Below are 18,875 nucleotides of genomic sequence, written 5' to 3'. Positions count from 1 at the left end.
GTGTGTGTGTGTGTGTGTGTGTGTGTGTGTGTGTGTGTGTGTGTGTGCTCGTGTATACAAGTGTGTGTGTGTGTGTGTGTTATATGTGTGTTTGTGTGTGGTTGTGTCTGTGTGTATGCGTGTATGTGTGTGTCTGCGCACAAGTGTGTGCATGTGTGTGTGTTACATGTGTGTTACATGTGTGTTTGTGTGTGGTTGTGTGTGTGTGTGTGTGTGTGTGTTTGCGTGTATCTGTGTGTCTATCTTTGAAATGTGCATTTGACACAGAAAGTGAGTACCTACATATGTTATAGGCACATTTAGCAACAAATGTGAGGCTCTTGAGAATAACTCTCTGCACATATTTAACTTTTAATTTGGAATTGTCAAACCACTGGCTATCAGGCAGCTATTTAAAGTGCTATCCAGTCACTGATGTGCTAATCATCTGCCAGGTATAAATATAACTGCTTTGGATCAATGGTTTGAATTCATTTCTCCCCATAAAAGAGATGGCCCATACTCTCTCTCTCTGTCTTTGTCATTATTGCATTTAGTTCTTGCTCATCCTAGGTAGACTGAATTCTAATGTTGGGAAATCACATTACTCAACCAACCAGGAATGTGACAAATTTCTTGTAGGATGAGGAAAAAAAAACTCAAAATGTAACGCATTTAGAAGGCATCTAGTACAGTAAAAAGACATCTCTTGTGGTATAAGACAAGAGTTCTGTAATCTAGAAAATGGGGACATTGTGTTTGTCATTTCAAATCATGCAAACAGGTGTGAAAAAGAAGTGAAACACTAGAACACTGAAAGTATAGTAAAGTTAGCCAATTTATTGAAATTTTAATGTAAAAGCAAATTGCTGTAATAAAGAGCATTTCCCCTGTAGGGATTTCTAATGCAGTGAGTATAACGTGTTCCTGCTTAGATTTTTGTCGCTTAAAGCAGTGAATGCACAAATCTCTCTCAAACATTTGTCCTTTGAAATACCAGATATAAGTGTTTGCCACTTAATGATATTTTATCCCTTGATTGGAGCAGTACACAGATCTGATTTATGAATCATTAAAAGGTTCAATTTCACTAACAGTGAAGGATTTGCCATCACAATGAAGTGCTACCTCAGTGGGTATAAAGGGTTTGGGACTGGAATTTGTTATACCTCTCAACCTCTAAGCACAAAAAATCTGGACTAAACCAAAAAAAATGGTGAGGTCTCAGAAATGGGGACAAATTTTAAATATTGTTTTTAGAAACTTATAAAGTTCCTAGCCTATCAGATTTTGTGTTAGCCTGCATTTTCTGAACGATGTGAAGTCTGGAAGTTAAATAACTGTCATTATTTAGTGATTTCAGTCATCAGTGATTAGCTAGAAAACCACAATTTCTATGAGGAACAGACCAAAAATATAAGGCAAAAATCTGGACAGTTGAGAGGTATGGAATTTAGAATACTTCAGTTTTCCTAAAAGGATCAGTTGCAGCAGCAAAGCTGCTATCTTGGAAGCCTCTATGCAACTGAAATCTGAAACTAAGAGGAAAACATACAAAGCTTTAGCTACTTGTTTTTGTAAAGCTGTTCTGTGCTAGATCATGTATGTAGCAATATCTGCAGGATTTGGAGTACAACTCTGGAACCGATATTGAGATATATGTTTTCGCAGATGTGAATGCTGTGACAAGGACTCAAATGCATTCCTATTCACAAATGTTATAATTCAAAATCTCCTTTACTCAAGACAGTAGATGACATTTTTCAATACTATTCAAGGACCCAATAAGACTTTTAATAAAATGTATACAGTTATAAATAGCTAAACAAATCTGAAATATATACATCATAGCATACCATTAAGTGGAAAACTGCAAAATGGATTGACTTAATTTATTAATCTTACTATACTATAGATTTTTACTTGCAAGCAAAGTATAACGGGATATGTTGCAGAAATGCATTTAGTCACATTATGAATAAAAAATGACATGGTGGATCACAGAGGTGAGGCTCTGGACTGCCTAATGACGGCATTATTTTACAGCCCAGATTACTCCCTGTATTTAAAGCTATGAATTATGGGTCCACCACAAGTGTTCATGGTCTAGTAGCTTGTAACCCATTGGCTCACTGCCACATACTCTAAATGGCAAGTGCCCTAAATCCAATTAGCCCAGTCCTGCATCATTACCTAGACATCCCACCACCTAACTCTACTGAACTGTAGAGCCCAAAGTTCCCAGTTGCTCCCTAACTCTAAAATCCTGGCTTTCTCTGTAAATCTAAAACTCCACTTCCCCCTCCCTAAACTTAAATTCTCTACTCCTACTCCCTAACCTTAACCCCCCCCCAAAAAAAATCTTTCCCTCCCTAACCCCAAACCAAAAAAAAAATCCCCTCCCATACCCTAAACCAAAAAAAAACCTCCCTTCCCATACCCTAAACCAAAAAAGACCTCCCCTCCCTAATCCTAAACTCCCATCCTACTCCCTAAATCTAAAGTCCCTGATCACTCTGTACCTCTAAATTCACCTGGCACTCATTAACTCTAAAACTCTTACAACTCCCTAAACCTAAATCCACCTCCCAATCCTTCCATGAAGCTCTGACCTACACTCCCACCCCTTATTCTGTCCTCCCAATCCTTCCATGAAACTCTGACCTACACTCCCACCCTTATTCTGTCCTCCCAATCCTTCCATGAAGCTCTGACCTACACTTCCACCCCTTATTCTGTTCTCCCAATCCTTCCATGAAACTCTGACCTACACTCCCACCCTTATTCTGTCCTCCCAATCCTTCCATGAAGCTCTGACCTACACTCCCACCCCTTATTCTGTCTCCTCGTTGTTGCTACACATGATTAATGGTTCAAGTGAGGCACAGCAGCTCCAGTCCTTTTGCAAACCTGCTGTACTTGCCCTGAACATGGGGTCAAGTTCATCTTTGGGTCACAGCCCACACAAGCTACAAGATGCCCAGGGCCCTGACTTCAAGACAGTGGTCTTTGAACACCTGAAATCTGAATGCTTGTAGTTGAACCGTCAGTTATATAATGTGTTCTTGAATTCATCTTTTCTCAAATTACCTCAGAGATGTGATACTGTAGGTGTTGATTCTTGGAGGATGTTACTTAATGACCAGGGAATTGTTATGGCTAGGCTTGCATAGGCCCTATTTAGTGATTTCAATCATCAGTAATTAGCTAGAAAACCACAATTTCTATGAGGAACAGAACAAAAATATAAGGCAAAAATCTGGACATTGTGTGAAAATCACGCAAACAGGTGTGACAAAGAAGTGCAACACTAAAACAATGAAAGTATAGTAAAGTTAGCCAATTTATTGAAATTTTAATGTAAAAGCAAATTTCTGTAATAAAGAGCATTTGCCCTGTAGGGATTTCTAATGCAGTGAGTATAATGTGTTCCTGTTTAGATTTTTGCCCCTTAAAGCAGTGAATGCACAAATCTCTCTTAAGCATTTGTCCTTTAAAATACCAGATATAAGGGTCTGCCCCTTAGTGATATTTTATCCCTTGGTTGGAGCAGTACACAGATGTGATTTATGAATCATTAAAAGGTTCTATTTCAGTAACAGTGAACTTCGATGCTTGTAGTAGAACCTATGAACCTATGATAGTTTGATAGTTTACACACCTACCATCAGTGGTATAAACAATACAAATCTGACCTTGATTTGCAAAGAATGAAAACAAATGAACTGGACAGCCCCTGACTGAGTAAAAGGGGTCACAGTCATAGTTATATAACAAGGAAAACAAAATTAATTCTGTAAAGAGATCTTTCTGGGCAATGGAAATCAGATGTCTGAGTAAAATCAAATTTTTATATTGGTAAATGCTAGGACATTTAGGACATAGATATATGAATATCGATGAGATATTAAGAACAAAAACAGGAAAAATGTATTATTTAGTCAACATAACATTTATATTAATTTTAACAAATTTGATTTTCAAGTTTTGGAAAACAGAAGTTGTGCGTTTTAGACAAAAAGAGTATTTGGATATTATATATTGTAAAAGTATCAGCTTGAATGTCAGATGTTAATGACTTAAAATATCCAGGATTATATGAATGCTTAAATGTTATGTGAGTCCTCAAGTCTAGGTCTATTGAGCGTTTGTTAAGTTATTATCTCCTCAACACTTTCATTTGTATCATGTTCTATGTGTTTAAGGTTTTATTCAGATTCATTATATGGCTATTTTTAAACTGAACAACCTCTACTTTTGCTATTTTAACTTACTGATTTATTTTTCCTTATTTAGTGATGTGATGAGAACATGTTTGTGTCTGATGTTTAACAGTTAGAGAAGTGAAGCACCCATCTAATGCTCTCTCATCTGTATCATTTTACGATTCTAACACAAAAAATGGTTAAAGCCTTGTAACACACTAACATGGTATTGTTTAATTATTATTATTTGCATAATTAATATGGTTTTCTTCTACAATCTCAGACCTGTTTCCTCTGTACTTCTCCTATCTCAACCTCATAAAATCTGGCTTGATATTGACAGTAACAACAAGCAGTGCTGTTGGAAAAGTTTTCTGCATCAGTGGTAAATGTAAGGCAGTTTGAATATTTCATGAACAAGTCTTGGCTGTAGACATTGTTTAAACAAAAGTGGTTAATACCATCCATAAATTAAAAGTGCAGAGTACAAAATCATCACAGAGCTTCTCGACACCACAAATGTACAAAATGTTTGAGGCTGTTCTATATCTGACCACCAGACCATGGCATGGTCACTATTCTTTCAATTATTTGCTGTCTAAAGCTGACTTGACAAGACAGGCTCAGATGGAAATGTCCCAAGGAGCTAACAAATGTAAGAAGACAGATCAGATGGTAAAATGGGAAGCTGTACACCCAATTCCTTACAATACATAATTACAGGTGCCCAGTCAGTATAAATCCCACTGATAACATCTGCAACAATATTAGTATCGATAACTATCTGCTACATGCTAATCTGAAAGGTGAAGTCATGTAGTGAGCTAATGCAACGAAATGTAACCTCCGACCTCATAACCACTGATAAAAGCCTGGTATTTAATGAGACAAGTTACTTCCAAGAATGTAAACTAAGAAAATGAACTTGTACTGAAAATTGCTAGTGTCATACTAAAAGCCTGAAGACCTTCTCCCAGCCTTCTGACACCATATAATGAAGACGAATAGTCTAGTTTCACCTAATTTTATCACATTGATTCCACTTGATAAGAAGGTCAGCAAACAAAACCCAGTATAGCATAAAGCATAATAAGTATGCACACATATGAACTTAAAGATATGGAATATACCACAAACACAAGAATTTACATTATGCAACAGGTTCCTGCACCTTCAGTATGATTGTAAATTCATAGGTAGGAGGTTACCTCAGCCTAAGTGTGGCAGAGCATTACATTCAGACTATGGTTATCTGAGAATGCCAATAGGCAGCAGCAACAGCCAGGAAGTGATCAATGCCTTCAAAGCAATACATTTTTGGTTTAATATGATCAATACCTTCCAAGAATGTAATTCAATGCCAGTGTGAGCATGAGCTCCTTCATGTAAAATGAGGGAATTACCTTAAAACAGTCTTTTGCACCATCAAATGCAGAGGTAGGCTGCCTTAAGCTGCAGGCTCAGCATGAAAATGTCACAATTACACAGTCAGCTATTGTATTAATAATTATCTTTATGACAAACGTCATGTAAGAGATGACTAGTTAGCTCACAGAAGCTCTGTCCTGCTCCCACCATGGATAAAACAAAAGAAGAATTAACAAGGCATTCGCCAAAAGGCACATCACATTACAAAAGAGACTTTCCCTCGTTCCGTTACACTAGCTAACACAGTGGCTTGAAGACACAAACATGCTTTCAAGTGACGATGTTTTTAAGAAAACACAAACACCATATTAAAGCTACAGAAACAACATGGTCTCCCAAAAATCAGCTAAGCAAGGAGGATCAAAATAACAAAAAAATAGATTATGACTTAAAAACAATTGATCACCACTTGCAGTGAGTATAAATTCTAAGAAAACACATGCTAATCTTAACTAAAGCAAGCTATGGCAAATGCATATAGTCAAATCCTGTAACAATCTGCTAAAAGCATTGCACAAATGGACTTTTATATTCGGATCAAGCCACCAGATCTCTGTCTTGTGATGGTCTGTATCATTACATAATTGCTTAACTTAGCTAACATTTGCATAATCTCAGAAAAAAGTGAATACATTTTGGCTGAACCCAAGTGATTTTCTATCTCATAGACAGTGGAGTCATTTCTGCTGAATTCTAAATATATTCATTGACTAACATTTAATCTATGTATGCTTTTCTGATGTAATATTGCTCATTCATCCACGTCTCAAAGGTCTTTAATTCATCCAGAAGTTATGTAATAAAGGTAGGACCCAACGCAAAGCTCCTAGATACCTGTTTAGAGCCCAATGCTAGTTGGGGTCACCATAAATCTGGCAACTCAAGCCCAAACAAATCAACCATCTTAGCATTACCACACAAATATTTTTCTTATGTGGGCATTACTGATACTCAGTCAAGCTGCTCATCGCAAACTTCCACGATTACGTTTCTAGTTCCGATATGATACTTTCTCATCATCCGCAGTAGTACTGGACAATAATTTAAAATAAGGGTCCTGCCCCCACCCCCTGCTTCCTATCCATGAGCCATCCCATAAACTGCCCCTATCAGCTTCATCATCAACAAATAGTCACCATACATGCATTAAATCTAACCACTGTTTTTTTTTTCCATTGTGGTGGATAGAGAACATTCAGAGTTACATTTTCTCCCACCATCCCAAATTGTCATCTCCCTTCCTATCCAATCTGTTCACTTGTCTCCCCTATAAAATAGGAGTGGCACAGACTAGAAGTCTTGGAGGCAGAGTCCACCCCTACAGGTCAGTACCTGCATTGCACTTCTACAAGTCAGTATCTGCACTGCACCTCAACAGGTCAGTACCTGTACTGCAGTCATACAGGTCAGTGCCTACACTGCACCTCTACAGGTCAGCACCTGTAATGCAGTCATACAGGTCAGTACCCACTGCACTTCTAAATGTCACTACTTGCACTGCACTTCTACATGTCAGTACCTGCACTGCACGTCTATAGGTCAGTACCTACTGCACTTCTACCAGTCAGTATCCCACTGCACTCCTACAGGTCAGTACCTACTGCACTTCTAAATGTCACTACTTGCACTGCACTCCTACAGGTCAGTACCTACTGCACTTCTACAGGTCACTACCTGCACTGCACTTCTACAGATCATTGCGTGTACTGCACTCCTACAGGTCAGTATCTACACTGCACTCCTACAGGTCAGTACCTACTGCACTTCTACAGGTCAGTATCTGCACTGCACTCCAACAGGTCAGTACCTGCACTGCACCTCTACATGTCAGTACCTGTATTGCAGTCATACAGTCAGTGCATGCGCTGCAATTCTACAGGTCAGCATGTACCTCTCAACTGTCCAGATTTTTGCAGAATGTCCAGAGTTTTGCCTCATATTTCTGGTGTGTTCCTCCTAAAATCTGCACCTTTCCGGTAAATAGCTGAGGATTGCAGTCATTAAATAATAAGAAATATTTGAGTTTAAGACTCCACATCCTTCAGAAAATTCATGCTAATGCAAAACCTATTATTCTATCAATGCTCTAAGCTTGCATGAGCAATAGTTAAAATGTGTCCCTATTTGTCCCCCCATCATGTAGGCTTTGCACAGATTTTCTGCTCTAAGAGGTTGAGAGGTATGCGTGTAATACAGTCATACGGGTCAGTACCTACTGCACTTCTACATGTCACTGCCTGCACTGCACTTCTATATGTCAGTGCCTGCACTGCACTTCTACATGTCACTGCCTGCACTGCACTTCTATATGTCAGTGCCTGCACTGCACTTCTACAGATAAGCACTTACTTCACTTCTACAGGTGAGTATCTCCACTGGACTTCTGGAGTTCTACAGGTCAGTACCTGTACTGCAGTCGTACAGGTCAGTAACTGCAATTCACTTCTACAAATCAATACCTACTGCACTTCTACAAGTCATGACCTGCACTGCACTTCTACAAGTCAGTAACTGTACTTTAGTCATATAGGTCAGTACCTGTACTGCACTCCAATAGATCAGTACCTTCACTGCATTTCTACAGGTCAGTACCTGTACTGCACTGCACTTCTACAGGTCAGTACCTGCACTCCACTCCTACAGGTCAGTACCTGTACTGCACTGCACTGGTAGAGTTCAGTACTTGCACTGCACTTCTACAGCTCAGTATCTACTACACTTCTACAGTTCAGTACCTGTACTGTAGTCGTAAAGGTCAGTACCTGCAATACACTTCTACAGATCAGTAACTACTGCACTTCTACAGGTTATAACCTGCACTGCACTCATACAGGTCAATACCTTGCACTGCACTTCTACAGTTCAGTACCTGTACTGTACTGTACTAGTACAGATCAGTTTCCTCACTGCACTTCTGCAGATCAGTAACTACTGCACTTTTACAGGTTATACCTCCACTGCAGTCATACAGGTCAGTACCTACACCGCACTTCTACTGGTCAGTACCTGTACTGCACTGCACGGGTACAAGTCAGTACCTGCACTGCACTTCTACAGGTCAGTACCTGCACTGCACTTCTATAGTGTGTATTCAAACTGTAGCATTAACTAGGCAGTACTGTTATTATTTTATTATTTTTTTATAAATACAGTATATATCTTGTCTATTCCTAGGAGATGTGCACAGTCAAGTGGACTCATTTAGTAGCCCTGCTCTCCTGACCCTGCCTGAGGTGAGTTGTGGTGAATTAATATTTACCAGTGGTGTCAGTGTTGCGTAAACAGAATGCGGGGTCCTTGACAGTCCATAACATAATGACCATCTACAGCTAAGCGATGCTAATGACCATCGGTAAAAGGCTTAACTTCCAAATAACTCCGCAGTATATCCCTGATTCATACTGCCTCATAATACTGCTGCTCTGTTTATTGTATAATTTGTAATTTTCTGGCAAACTGCCATATCTCCAACTGTCCACAATTTCTTCGAATGCCCCTGATTTTCTCTCTAAATTTCAGTCTTTCTGTCTTATCCCTTGTGAAATGTGTTGTTTTCTTCAAACAATTCTTTGAGGACTGCAATCACTAAATAATGACAGACATCCAATTTTAAATGTTATATCCTTCAGAAAATGCATGTTAATTCAAAACATTATTCTAGCAACTTTTCTAATTAAAATAGCAAAATCTGTCCATGAGTTTTGGTCCTTGTCCCCCATTTTTTGACTTTCTCCCTAATTCATGAGCTTAAAATCTGAGAGCTATGTTGACAACTGCTGCCACTCATTAAATAATGATAGATTTTTTTAAACAAGAAACAGTTTTATTGAAGTATCACTTATCACATAGGCAATCATACATTTATACAAATAAAAACAAACCGTATTGACATATTTTCAGTCATAAACATTATACATCATGTACAATCTTCCATACAGTCAGTGTCCATCAAACATTATGTAGCTCATTCAATTCCTGCCTGCCCTTATACCTCATTCCTCTGAAAACACATTATTCTGCATGCATTGTTCCCACAATTCCCATTTCTCTACGTAATCTGCTCACACTCTTCTCTAAAGATCACACTTTCAGCTTTTTATCTCTGTTACTATATTCACTATTTCTGATATGGTTGGTTTAGAATTTGATTTCCATTTTCTCATAATTAATTTTTTTGGCAGCCACCAGAATTAAACCCAGCAAGGCCTTACTTACTATGTCCAAGCAATTCCAATTCTATATCACAGCTCAAAAAAATAATTTCCTTAGTTACAGTATCTCTGACAGAGCAGTCTGCAGGGAATTTTTTAAAGTCTACCAACTCATTACACTCCTAAAAAATGTGTTCTGTATTTTAGGTTCATAGGTTCATAAGTGTGTACTAGGCTAATGGCCCTGGAGCCTTTACAAGCCTAGCCCGTAGAAGTCCCTTGGCATCATGCCGCCCAAGGTTAGTTCCTAGTGCCTCTATCAAGCAGAGCCACTAGAGTGATCCCCAGGGTGAGCTTTCTATTTCCCATCCACTCATCAAGATTTCTCTTGAAGAGGCCCAGTGAGGTGCTCTGCTTGACATGTATAGGAAGCCTGTTCCACAGCATGGGCAGTCTATGGGTTATAAACCTGTCCCTCCAGCATGTTCTGTTGATTGTGGTAATGAGGTTGAGGTCTCTGGAGCATGTGGTGTTGAGGGATTGGGATTTCTTTATATGTAGCATTTCTAACAGAGCTGGGTCAGACACGGCTTTGTAAGTCAATCAGAGATCGCCTCTAAGTAGATGATATGAGAGAGAATAGTTGGAGCTTTTTGAGTCTGTCCATGTAGGACATGTGCTTAAGGCCCAGGATCCTCTTTGTGAGGTACTTTTGTGGCCTTTCCAGCTGTTGCATGTGTCTAGTGAGGTACATGCAAAATGGGGCATTGTACTCGATGATTGGCCCTAATGAGGAAAGAGTAGAGAGAAATGATGACCTCTTTCTTCCTGGATGCAAAACCCTTGGTAATGAGATGTGCCACATAGAAGGACTTTCTGACCACAGTGGCAATGTGGTGGTCAAAGGACAGGTTGCTGTCAACCTGTGTCCCCAGATCTCTTATAACACCTTCAGTGTTCAGTGGGCTCCCATCGATGTGGTAATTAGTGAGAACTTAGTTTTTCCCAAGGGACATGATGATGCATTTTTTGGCATTAAGCTTAAGGCCATGGTTTCAACACCAGTCATTGGTCTCAGTGAGGCCTTTCTGTAGGATGTCTACATCACTTGGGGAGTTAATAATGGCTCCCAGCTTGCAGTCATCTGCAAACTTGGTCAGCCAGAGTACCTCCGTGTTAGCCTAGATTTCTGAGAAGCAGATGCCAAACAGGAGAGGACGCAGGACTGAACCCTGTGGGACTCCACTCGTGACTGGTCAGCAGTCTGACTTCAAGTTCACTACTTTCACACTGTGGGCTTTATCTGTGAGCCAATTTGCAACTCACCTAGTGATATAGAGTTTGATGTCTAGTTTGGTAAGTTTATCAATAATTCCTGAGTGGGGAATGGTATCAAAGGCCTTGGCCAGATTGAGGTAGGCTGTATAAACTGCCTTGCCCTCATCCACAGCTCTGGTGACTGACTCAAAGAAGTCAACTAGGTTGAGGACGCATGATCTACCTTTCACAAAACCAAATTACTTGGGATCTAGAATTTGGAGATTCCCTATATCCTTGTTAATTAAGTCCATGATGATGAGCTCCATAGCTTTACATATCAGACTCATCAGGCTACTGGAACAATAATTCCCAGGGTCTGTAGTTGCTCCCTCTTTATGGAGAGGAATGACTGTAGCAGTGCGCCCTTCAGTAGGGACAGACCCTGATCCTGAGGTGAGGCTGTGACTGAACAGGACACACAGATGTGGTGCCAGTTCACTTTGTAGTTCATGTAGAACATATCCAGGGATACTGCTGGGACCCATGGAAGCTGTATTTTTGGCCTTGGACAATGCAGCTTTAACCTGTGATGCAGTAATACTGGGCACCTGGCATTCATCTGGTATTGTGATTGGTCCTTTGGGGGGAAGAGGGGAGTAAAGCTGGCACTGAATCTGTTGTCCAGTATGGTGGCAATATCTGTTGGCTCAGTATAGGAGGTACCATTGTGCAGTAATTCAGGGCAAACCTGGGTATTGCCATGGAGATTCTTGATATAACTATAGAAGGCTTTATGGTTGTTTTAAGTGTCTGGCACAATTCTGCCTTCATAGCTGGCTTTAGAGGTTTTGACGAGGGATCTCAACTTTTTGTTGAGGCTAATAAGAGAGTTTTTCCATTCTTAGCACTTCATCTTTTTCAGTTTCTTCCTGCTGTTGTAGAGTTTATTAATGGCAGGGGACCACCAGATTGGCTTTCATTTTTTGGAGGAAATTGTCTTGGTTCTGTTGGGTATGGCTCATTCCATGCATTTATGTACGTGTTTGTATAGTGCATTGGTGTATGATTCGGCAGTCATGCATCTATTTTACATTGACATGGGCACAGCGAAGATAGCCACCTCTGTTTTTAAGAGTCCAAAGTCAGCTTTGAAGAAGTTTTTCATGGTTTTTACCTTTGGGGGGATGTGGGTGAGATGTGGATTTCCATGGTGATTATTTTGTGGTCGGATCTAACCAGGCAGGAATTGACTATTGGTATAGAGCAACAGTTGTCCATGTTAGTAATAACCAGGTCAAGGATGTCGCTTCCTCTAGCGAGGGTAAGAATGAGCTGGTCCAGGGCATTGGAACTGATGAATTCCAGGAAGTGTTGGGCCAGTGTATTGGTGCATGAGTAGTTTTCCCAGTTGATTGAGGGGTAGTTGAAGTCACCTAGTATGACAGTGTTGGACCCTAATAGTTTCCAGGGTGCTTAGCAATGTGGAGTGAGAGTCTTGGGACATGGTTGGGGACCTATAGCAGGCTACTTACTTGAATCGCCTCTTACCCAATGTTAATTGTACCTGAAGTACCTCAGATGCGTTATCCTGGACTACTAGTCTGCAGGTGTGCATATCCTTTATGAATATGGAGACACCACTGCCTTTGGAGCATCAGCCCATGTTTTGGGGCTGAAAGGTGTGGAATGAGTTTTAGCCTTGCATCACAGGGCTGCTTTATGCTGCTTTAAACCAGGTCTCTGTTACAGCACAAATGTCAATTATCTCTTTCTTCCCCATCACACCTCCAACATTTGCAATCTACCTGAGGAAACATTATTTGGTGTCTACCTTGGGTATAAAAATACCAATGCGTACACTTCCAAACAACGATCTTAGATCTTCTAAACTCTGTTGTATATTGGAATCCATACATATGTCCTCCCAATAATGATAGATATATGAGTTTAAGATTTTACATCCTTCAGAAAATTAATGATCATACAAACCTTATATTTTTATATTATCTTTCTAAATATATAACAGCAATATTTAAAATATGTCACTAAGTTTTTGTCTTTGTCTCTATAGAGACAGGCTGATAGAAAAAACCTTCACTCAAAAAAGATCAGTTTATTAGAGTAGTCAAATACATTCATAATAATCACCCTTCCCCTTTTCTCAGGCATTTTCTAAGCGAGACACCTGTCATTTTCTCATTTCCTACAATAATTTTCTTTTGTAACTTGGAAGATTAAGAAAAAAATGGGGAGAAGTGATAAAGGTTACCGCGAACTCCTCGAAGCAGGATTCCTGAGTGTACCGTGAACTCCTCGAAGCAGGATTCTTGAGTGCAGAGTCAGGTAAAGGTTACCGTGAACTCCTCGAAGCAGGATTCCTGAGTGTACCGTGAACTCCTCGAAGCAGGATTCCTGAGTGCAGAGTCAGGCCTTATACAATGCTTTGCTGTCTATGAATTCAGAAAGATCAATCAAGGTGTACACATTCAGTTTCACATAGTTTTTTTTTTTTAAAACATAGAAATAGGTATAGCTAATGGGGTTAGAAGTACTATGCCAGTATAACTCAGGAGTGTCATCGTGTGGTATCTATTGGCTCTAAACACATAGCCGGCCTTAGGCATAGGGTGCTTTTCCAGTATTTATCTGGTGTAGGTAGACCAGGATAGGGGCACCAGGTGGTGTCATGGGGGGCACCATGAAGCCCTTTTGCCTAGGGCACCAGTTGACCTAAGGCCGCTCCTGCCTAAACACAGTTCAAAATTCAACTTCCCAACAAGTCACTTTAGTTCAACCAGAAAATAATCCAATTTAGGTTTAAAATTGGAAATAAATCTGAAATATTTTTACACAAATTAATCACAGCTAGGGTAACCGGAAGGTGGTTTTAGTTGAATATTTTAACACATTCAGTGTCAGCAATATCTGATGAGAATTCAGAATTAGTTATTTCCTTTTCTCCCTGTCTCTTCCTGCCCTAAATGGAAGACAGACCCCTTTCTGGTCTGGTCCTTATGTATAAAACAGGCTATGGAAGGCCTCCTCCATTTTTATCTGGTGTATTTGTCCCTTCACCTGAGATTTTAATTTAGTGTAACTGCAGTTTGGATGAACGATCATTAGAGTAAAATTCTACTCATGAAGCCAAAGGTGTAGTCCAGTATTCTAACCTACCTCAGCAGAATTCATTCTTTAATCCCGTCAAAGTTCCTTGGACCCACCCATTAACCAGCACACCTACACTCTTCTAATAATATGTTCCAGAATCTTACGATCCTCTCTGTGAAATAATATTTCCTTCTCTCAATTTATATCCATCTGCTCCCTCTTTTACTCTTCATGTCCAGCCCTCTTATCTGTCCTTTGCAGTGTAATGTGTCATTGGTCATACCACCTTCTCTATGAAATAATATCCCCTTGTTTCAACTTATGTCCCCCACTTCTTCCTTAATCTTCAGCTCCAGACTTTTTACCTGTCCACTGTGATATAATGTGTCATTACTGTACCACTTCCCTCATCCTTTTCCATTCTGTATATGGCAAACTCTCCAATTTTTCCTGATACATCACTTATTCTATTGTTATTACCACTCTGGTAAGGCACTGCTGTGCATTTTCTGACCTCAGTACTGTGAATATAACTTCAATAACTGGATTTGACACAAAACTTGATTACCTTATACAAGCCTCAAAATAAGCAACATGCATAACAGTTATTCTGTCTTGGCTATCAATTCCAGTAGCTCACTATAAAGAACACATAAAAATAATGCTACATACATCTATAACATAAAGTTGTTTTTTTTATTTTAAATGCTTCAGATAGAGGTTGCATGGTAAGTAATTTTAACATAGACACTGTACTATAAAATCACTTATAAACACTTCAAAATTGAACAAATTTTAATAAATAAATGTTCCCCAACTCATGATCACATCATCTAAAGAGTGGCTTGATAAATAATTCAGTTTGAGAAGTTCAAATGCATAGGCCAGATTAAGTTTCATCACTCAGACAGCATGAAATTCTAGTAGGTGACCTTCTCTAACCATGTAAGCATCAGATACAGACTGAGCTCATTGCTGTAATCTGTACTCTAACACTGCATCTGCCTTACATTCTGTAATACCGAGCAGAACAAAGACAAACTCTTTGCAAGCATGCCTTTCTTGTGAAAAACCTGTGCTATACAAATGGTAATTATAATAATTAAACCACAGCAACCATACGTTTTCCAGAACATCTGTTTAATCAGTACACATTACCATTCTGATAATGTTATTGATTGATTTCTCAAAGTGGATTTATACTGTGTAGGTTTTAAATTTCAGTTTCATTTCTTTATTAATGCTTAAGTGATTATTTTACTATAGTGTTCAAGCTCATGGTACCATACCAGTCAATATTTTACTGTATGGAAAAGGTATGAACCCCTTCTGTTATGTTCACTTTCAAACAGTGGTGTAAACTCAGATTGTGGTTTGAAGAGGTTCATGTGTACGTGATACATTTTCCATTACTTTTGTTATGAAAGAGTAAAAAATGTTAGGATTTTAAAGAAAGAAAATTATTTTTAATATTTGTTGAATTCTAGGAAAATGTAAAGCATTTTCAAATTGCACTGTTACGTGTGCTGAAAATGAATTTTGCCCAGTCAGGCATTGTTCTTAAAGGGGCTTATGATTAAAAAATTTAATTGTATGCATTGCTTTATGATAAGATTTATTTTTACAAGTATATTATATTATGTATCCACTTAAGTATCACATGTAAAATTAATCCATTGCCCTAATTATATAATGACTTGATTAGCAGGACTGCATCGTAGAAGCTTGTGGTATATTTTGTGTCCCATCTCACTGCTGTGCTAGATTCTTCCATAGTTGGACTACTGGCAGTGAGAACATGCTAGTCCTTCCCATAAAAAACATGGGATGTCTATGGAAACCATATGGTGCATCATGCGGGTTATACATGAGGCAGTTTATAGTCATTTAGAAGAAAACTCAATCATGGCAAGAGAACAAAAAGGGTAATAAAACAAAGTCATATGGAACAAAGGATCATTTGTTGTTAAATGAGGTCATAGTGGAGAACCGTAAATAGGGGAGGAATCTAAGTATGGCATGGATTGACTACAAAAAAGCATTTGACAGTGTCCCACATTCACGCATAAAAGAGTATTTAGAAACTTATAAGATACAGCCTACAGTCATCAAATACATTACAGTGACCATGAAACAGTGGCAAACCACTTTGCACTTAAGCCATGATAAAGGACAAATTATTATTACAGGGATAAAAATTCAAAAGGGGATATTCCAGGGTGACTCTCTCTCACCATTGCCCTTTTATCTGCCCCTTAACCCATTAAGGTGTCTGCTTAACAGATTAGGTCATGGTTACAATTTGGCTCCCAGAAAACAACAAAGTGTAAACATTTCTCATCTTCTTTTTGTAGATGATTTAAAAGTGTATAGTTCACCAGATCAGGAACTCAAAGCACAAGTATAAGTGGTCAAAAATTTTTCAGATTATATTAGAACATCATTTGGTCTTGATAAATGTACAAAAACAACCTTTAAAGCAAGAAAGCTTCAGCACCAAGAAAACATCAGTTTGGGACAGGAATGAGATATAAAAGTGCTTAAGCAGGAGGGAGTGTATAAATATTTTGGAAATGATGAAGGATCAACGATAAAACATGAACAAATGCAATAAATCTCAGTAAGCGTTAACATCTAGGAAGAAAATCCAAACTATAAACCAATTTATCCTTACTGTCCTAACTTACAGTTTCGGAGTGATTGACTGATCCCAAAATGTGTTGGATAGGTTATACAGGAAAACAAGAAGGATGCTTCATGCTCATCAAATGATTTATAAAGATCGTTGAACACCAAGATTATATAATCCCTGTTCTGAAGGTGTTTTGGGCATCCTCAAAATTGATTACATTTATAGATCTGCAATCATGGGACTGCATACCTGTCTGCTGACCTCACAAGATCCAAACATACGGAAAGTTCTGAAACACGAGGAGAATAAGTCTAAGATGGCTTCCCTGCTTAGTCTAGCAGAGGCATATCAGCATCAAGAAGGAATGGAAATCAAACCAAAAGTAGATAAAAATCAGGCAGCAACTGAATGTGCCAAAAAACTAAAGAAAGAATATAAGGTGAAGGATCAAATGAGAAGGCAAGAAATGTGGAAAATGTATTATAGGAAACTCTTGGTACAACCTCATCTTGCTCAGGACTGAATGCAGGAATGGTTAATGACAGGCAAATTTAAACCAAAAGATAAAAGGTTAATACTGGTCGCCCAAGACAGTGGGCTACATACACATTGGTTTAAAAAGTCCATTGAATGGGTCTATATTATAATGTCGAATGGAACGAATGTCGAACAGTCACAATATCGAAAGTGCTGTTCATCGAGTCCTAGTTTGTGGGATTGGGGTGCAGTGAAGATCGGGAATTTTGCCCTTTCCTCACTGTAGTGTGATCTCGGTGTTGGTATATATAATTAGCGGGGGGGTGTGGGGGGCACAGCCCCCCACAAAACCAAGTCATTTGAATGGCACTTTCAATATTGTGACTGTTCGGCATTCGTTCCGTTCAACATTATAATACAGACCCCATTGAACATGTGAGAGAAAAAGGCAAATGTAGGTTTTGTAAACAGAACTGGAAACAGTCACACATCTTTTAGCAGGTTGTGATACACTAATGACAGAAGGACTGTATACTGAAAGGCATAATAATGTGGCAAGACTGCTGCTTTGGGGATCGTGCAAACATTATGGTATTGAAGTGGCTGAAAAACACTGGAAACACGAGCCACAATCCACTATAGAAAATGCTAAAGTTTACATCACATGAAATCACCTATTACCAACAGTTCCAAAAATAGATCCAAGAAAACCAGATATAGTAATCCATGAAAAGAAAACAAAAGTAACATTGATCAATAAAACTGCTACACCCAGTGACTACAGTGTCTTACGTACAGAGAGACATAGTGTCATAAAATACCAGAATTTGCAGGCGGAAATATGTGCAATGTGGAAGAAGGATACCAAGACAGTTCCCATAGTAATTGGAGCAACGGGTCTTATAAAAAAGAACTTACAATCGTACTGAGATATGTTACTGATGCATGTAACTCCATGCAAATTGCAGGAGTCATTACTGGGCACATTGCAGCTCCTGCGAGCACCACTTCTGGCAAACATGAAAGAATGAAACAATACTAATTTCATAAACTCAGTTTAGAAATGGGGTCAGTTCCCATCATGGTAGTAGAAACCCAAAAGACTTGGAGGAATTAAAATAAAGAGAGATAAAGACATCAGAAACAGATACATCTCACAAATGGAATATCTGGTCTGTGAGACAAATTTCTATCAGCTTTATTCATACATCTATCAGACCTGAAACTTTAATTGGGTATAATGTCTGTCTTCACCATACCATTCTCCTCAGCTAAAACAGAAACCAACTCTGCCCTAAGCAATACGTTCAGTGTAGAACAATAAAATAAATCACACTTAATGATACATACATCAACTTTAAATAAAAAATCTAACAGTTCAATTCTACAACAAGGTGCTGGGACAAATATTAATAGTAATTGCTTGTTTGCCATAATCAATATATAAACTAAAACAATGAGGAACAAGGTCACACAAATACCAATCAGTAAAAACTAAAAGAAAAATCTAGCCAAGATAGATTTTCCCCTTAGGAACATCAGCCGAAAAAAGTCATGGGCATTCAGAACTGCCATATAGCTAAAACACCTGATGCCCTTAAGCGGTCATTTGCATATATCCCATGTTATCTCTAA

The 18,875-nt window shown here is 38.8% G+C and overlaps 1 protein-coding gene across 1 annotated transcript in view; it reads right to left on the bottom strand.

The window, feature by feature from the left end:
- The window catches only part of GFRA1 (GDNF family receptor alpha 1), a 1,444,022-nt gene that overhangs the window by 448,287 nt on the left and 976,860 nt on the right, over positions 1-18,875 (bottom strand). The window lies entirely within an intron of this gene.

Source organism: Protopterus annectens, chromosome 14.part0 (assembly GCF_019279795.1).
Source record: "Protopterus annectens isolate FY-2018-M chromosome 14.part0, PAN1.0, whole genome shotgun sequence".
Classification (NCBI taxonomy): domain Eukaryota; kingdom Metazoa; phylum Chordata; order Ceratodontiformes; family Protopteridae; genus Protopterus; species Protopterus annectens.
This window is presented reverse-complemented; position numbering and strand designations above follow the sequence as displayed.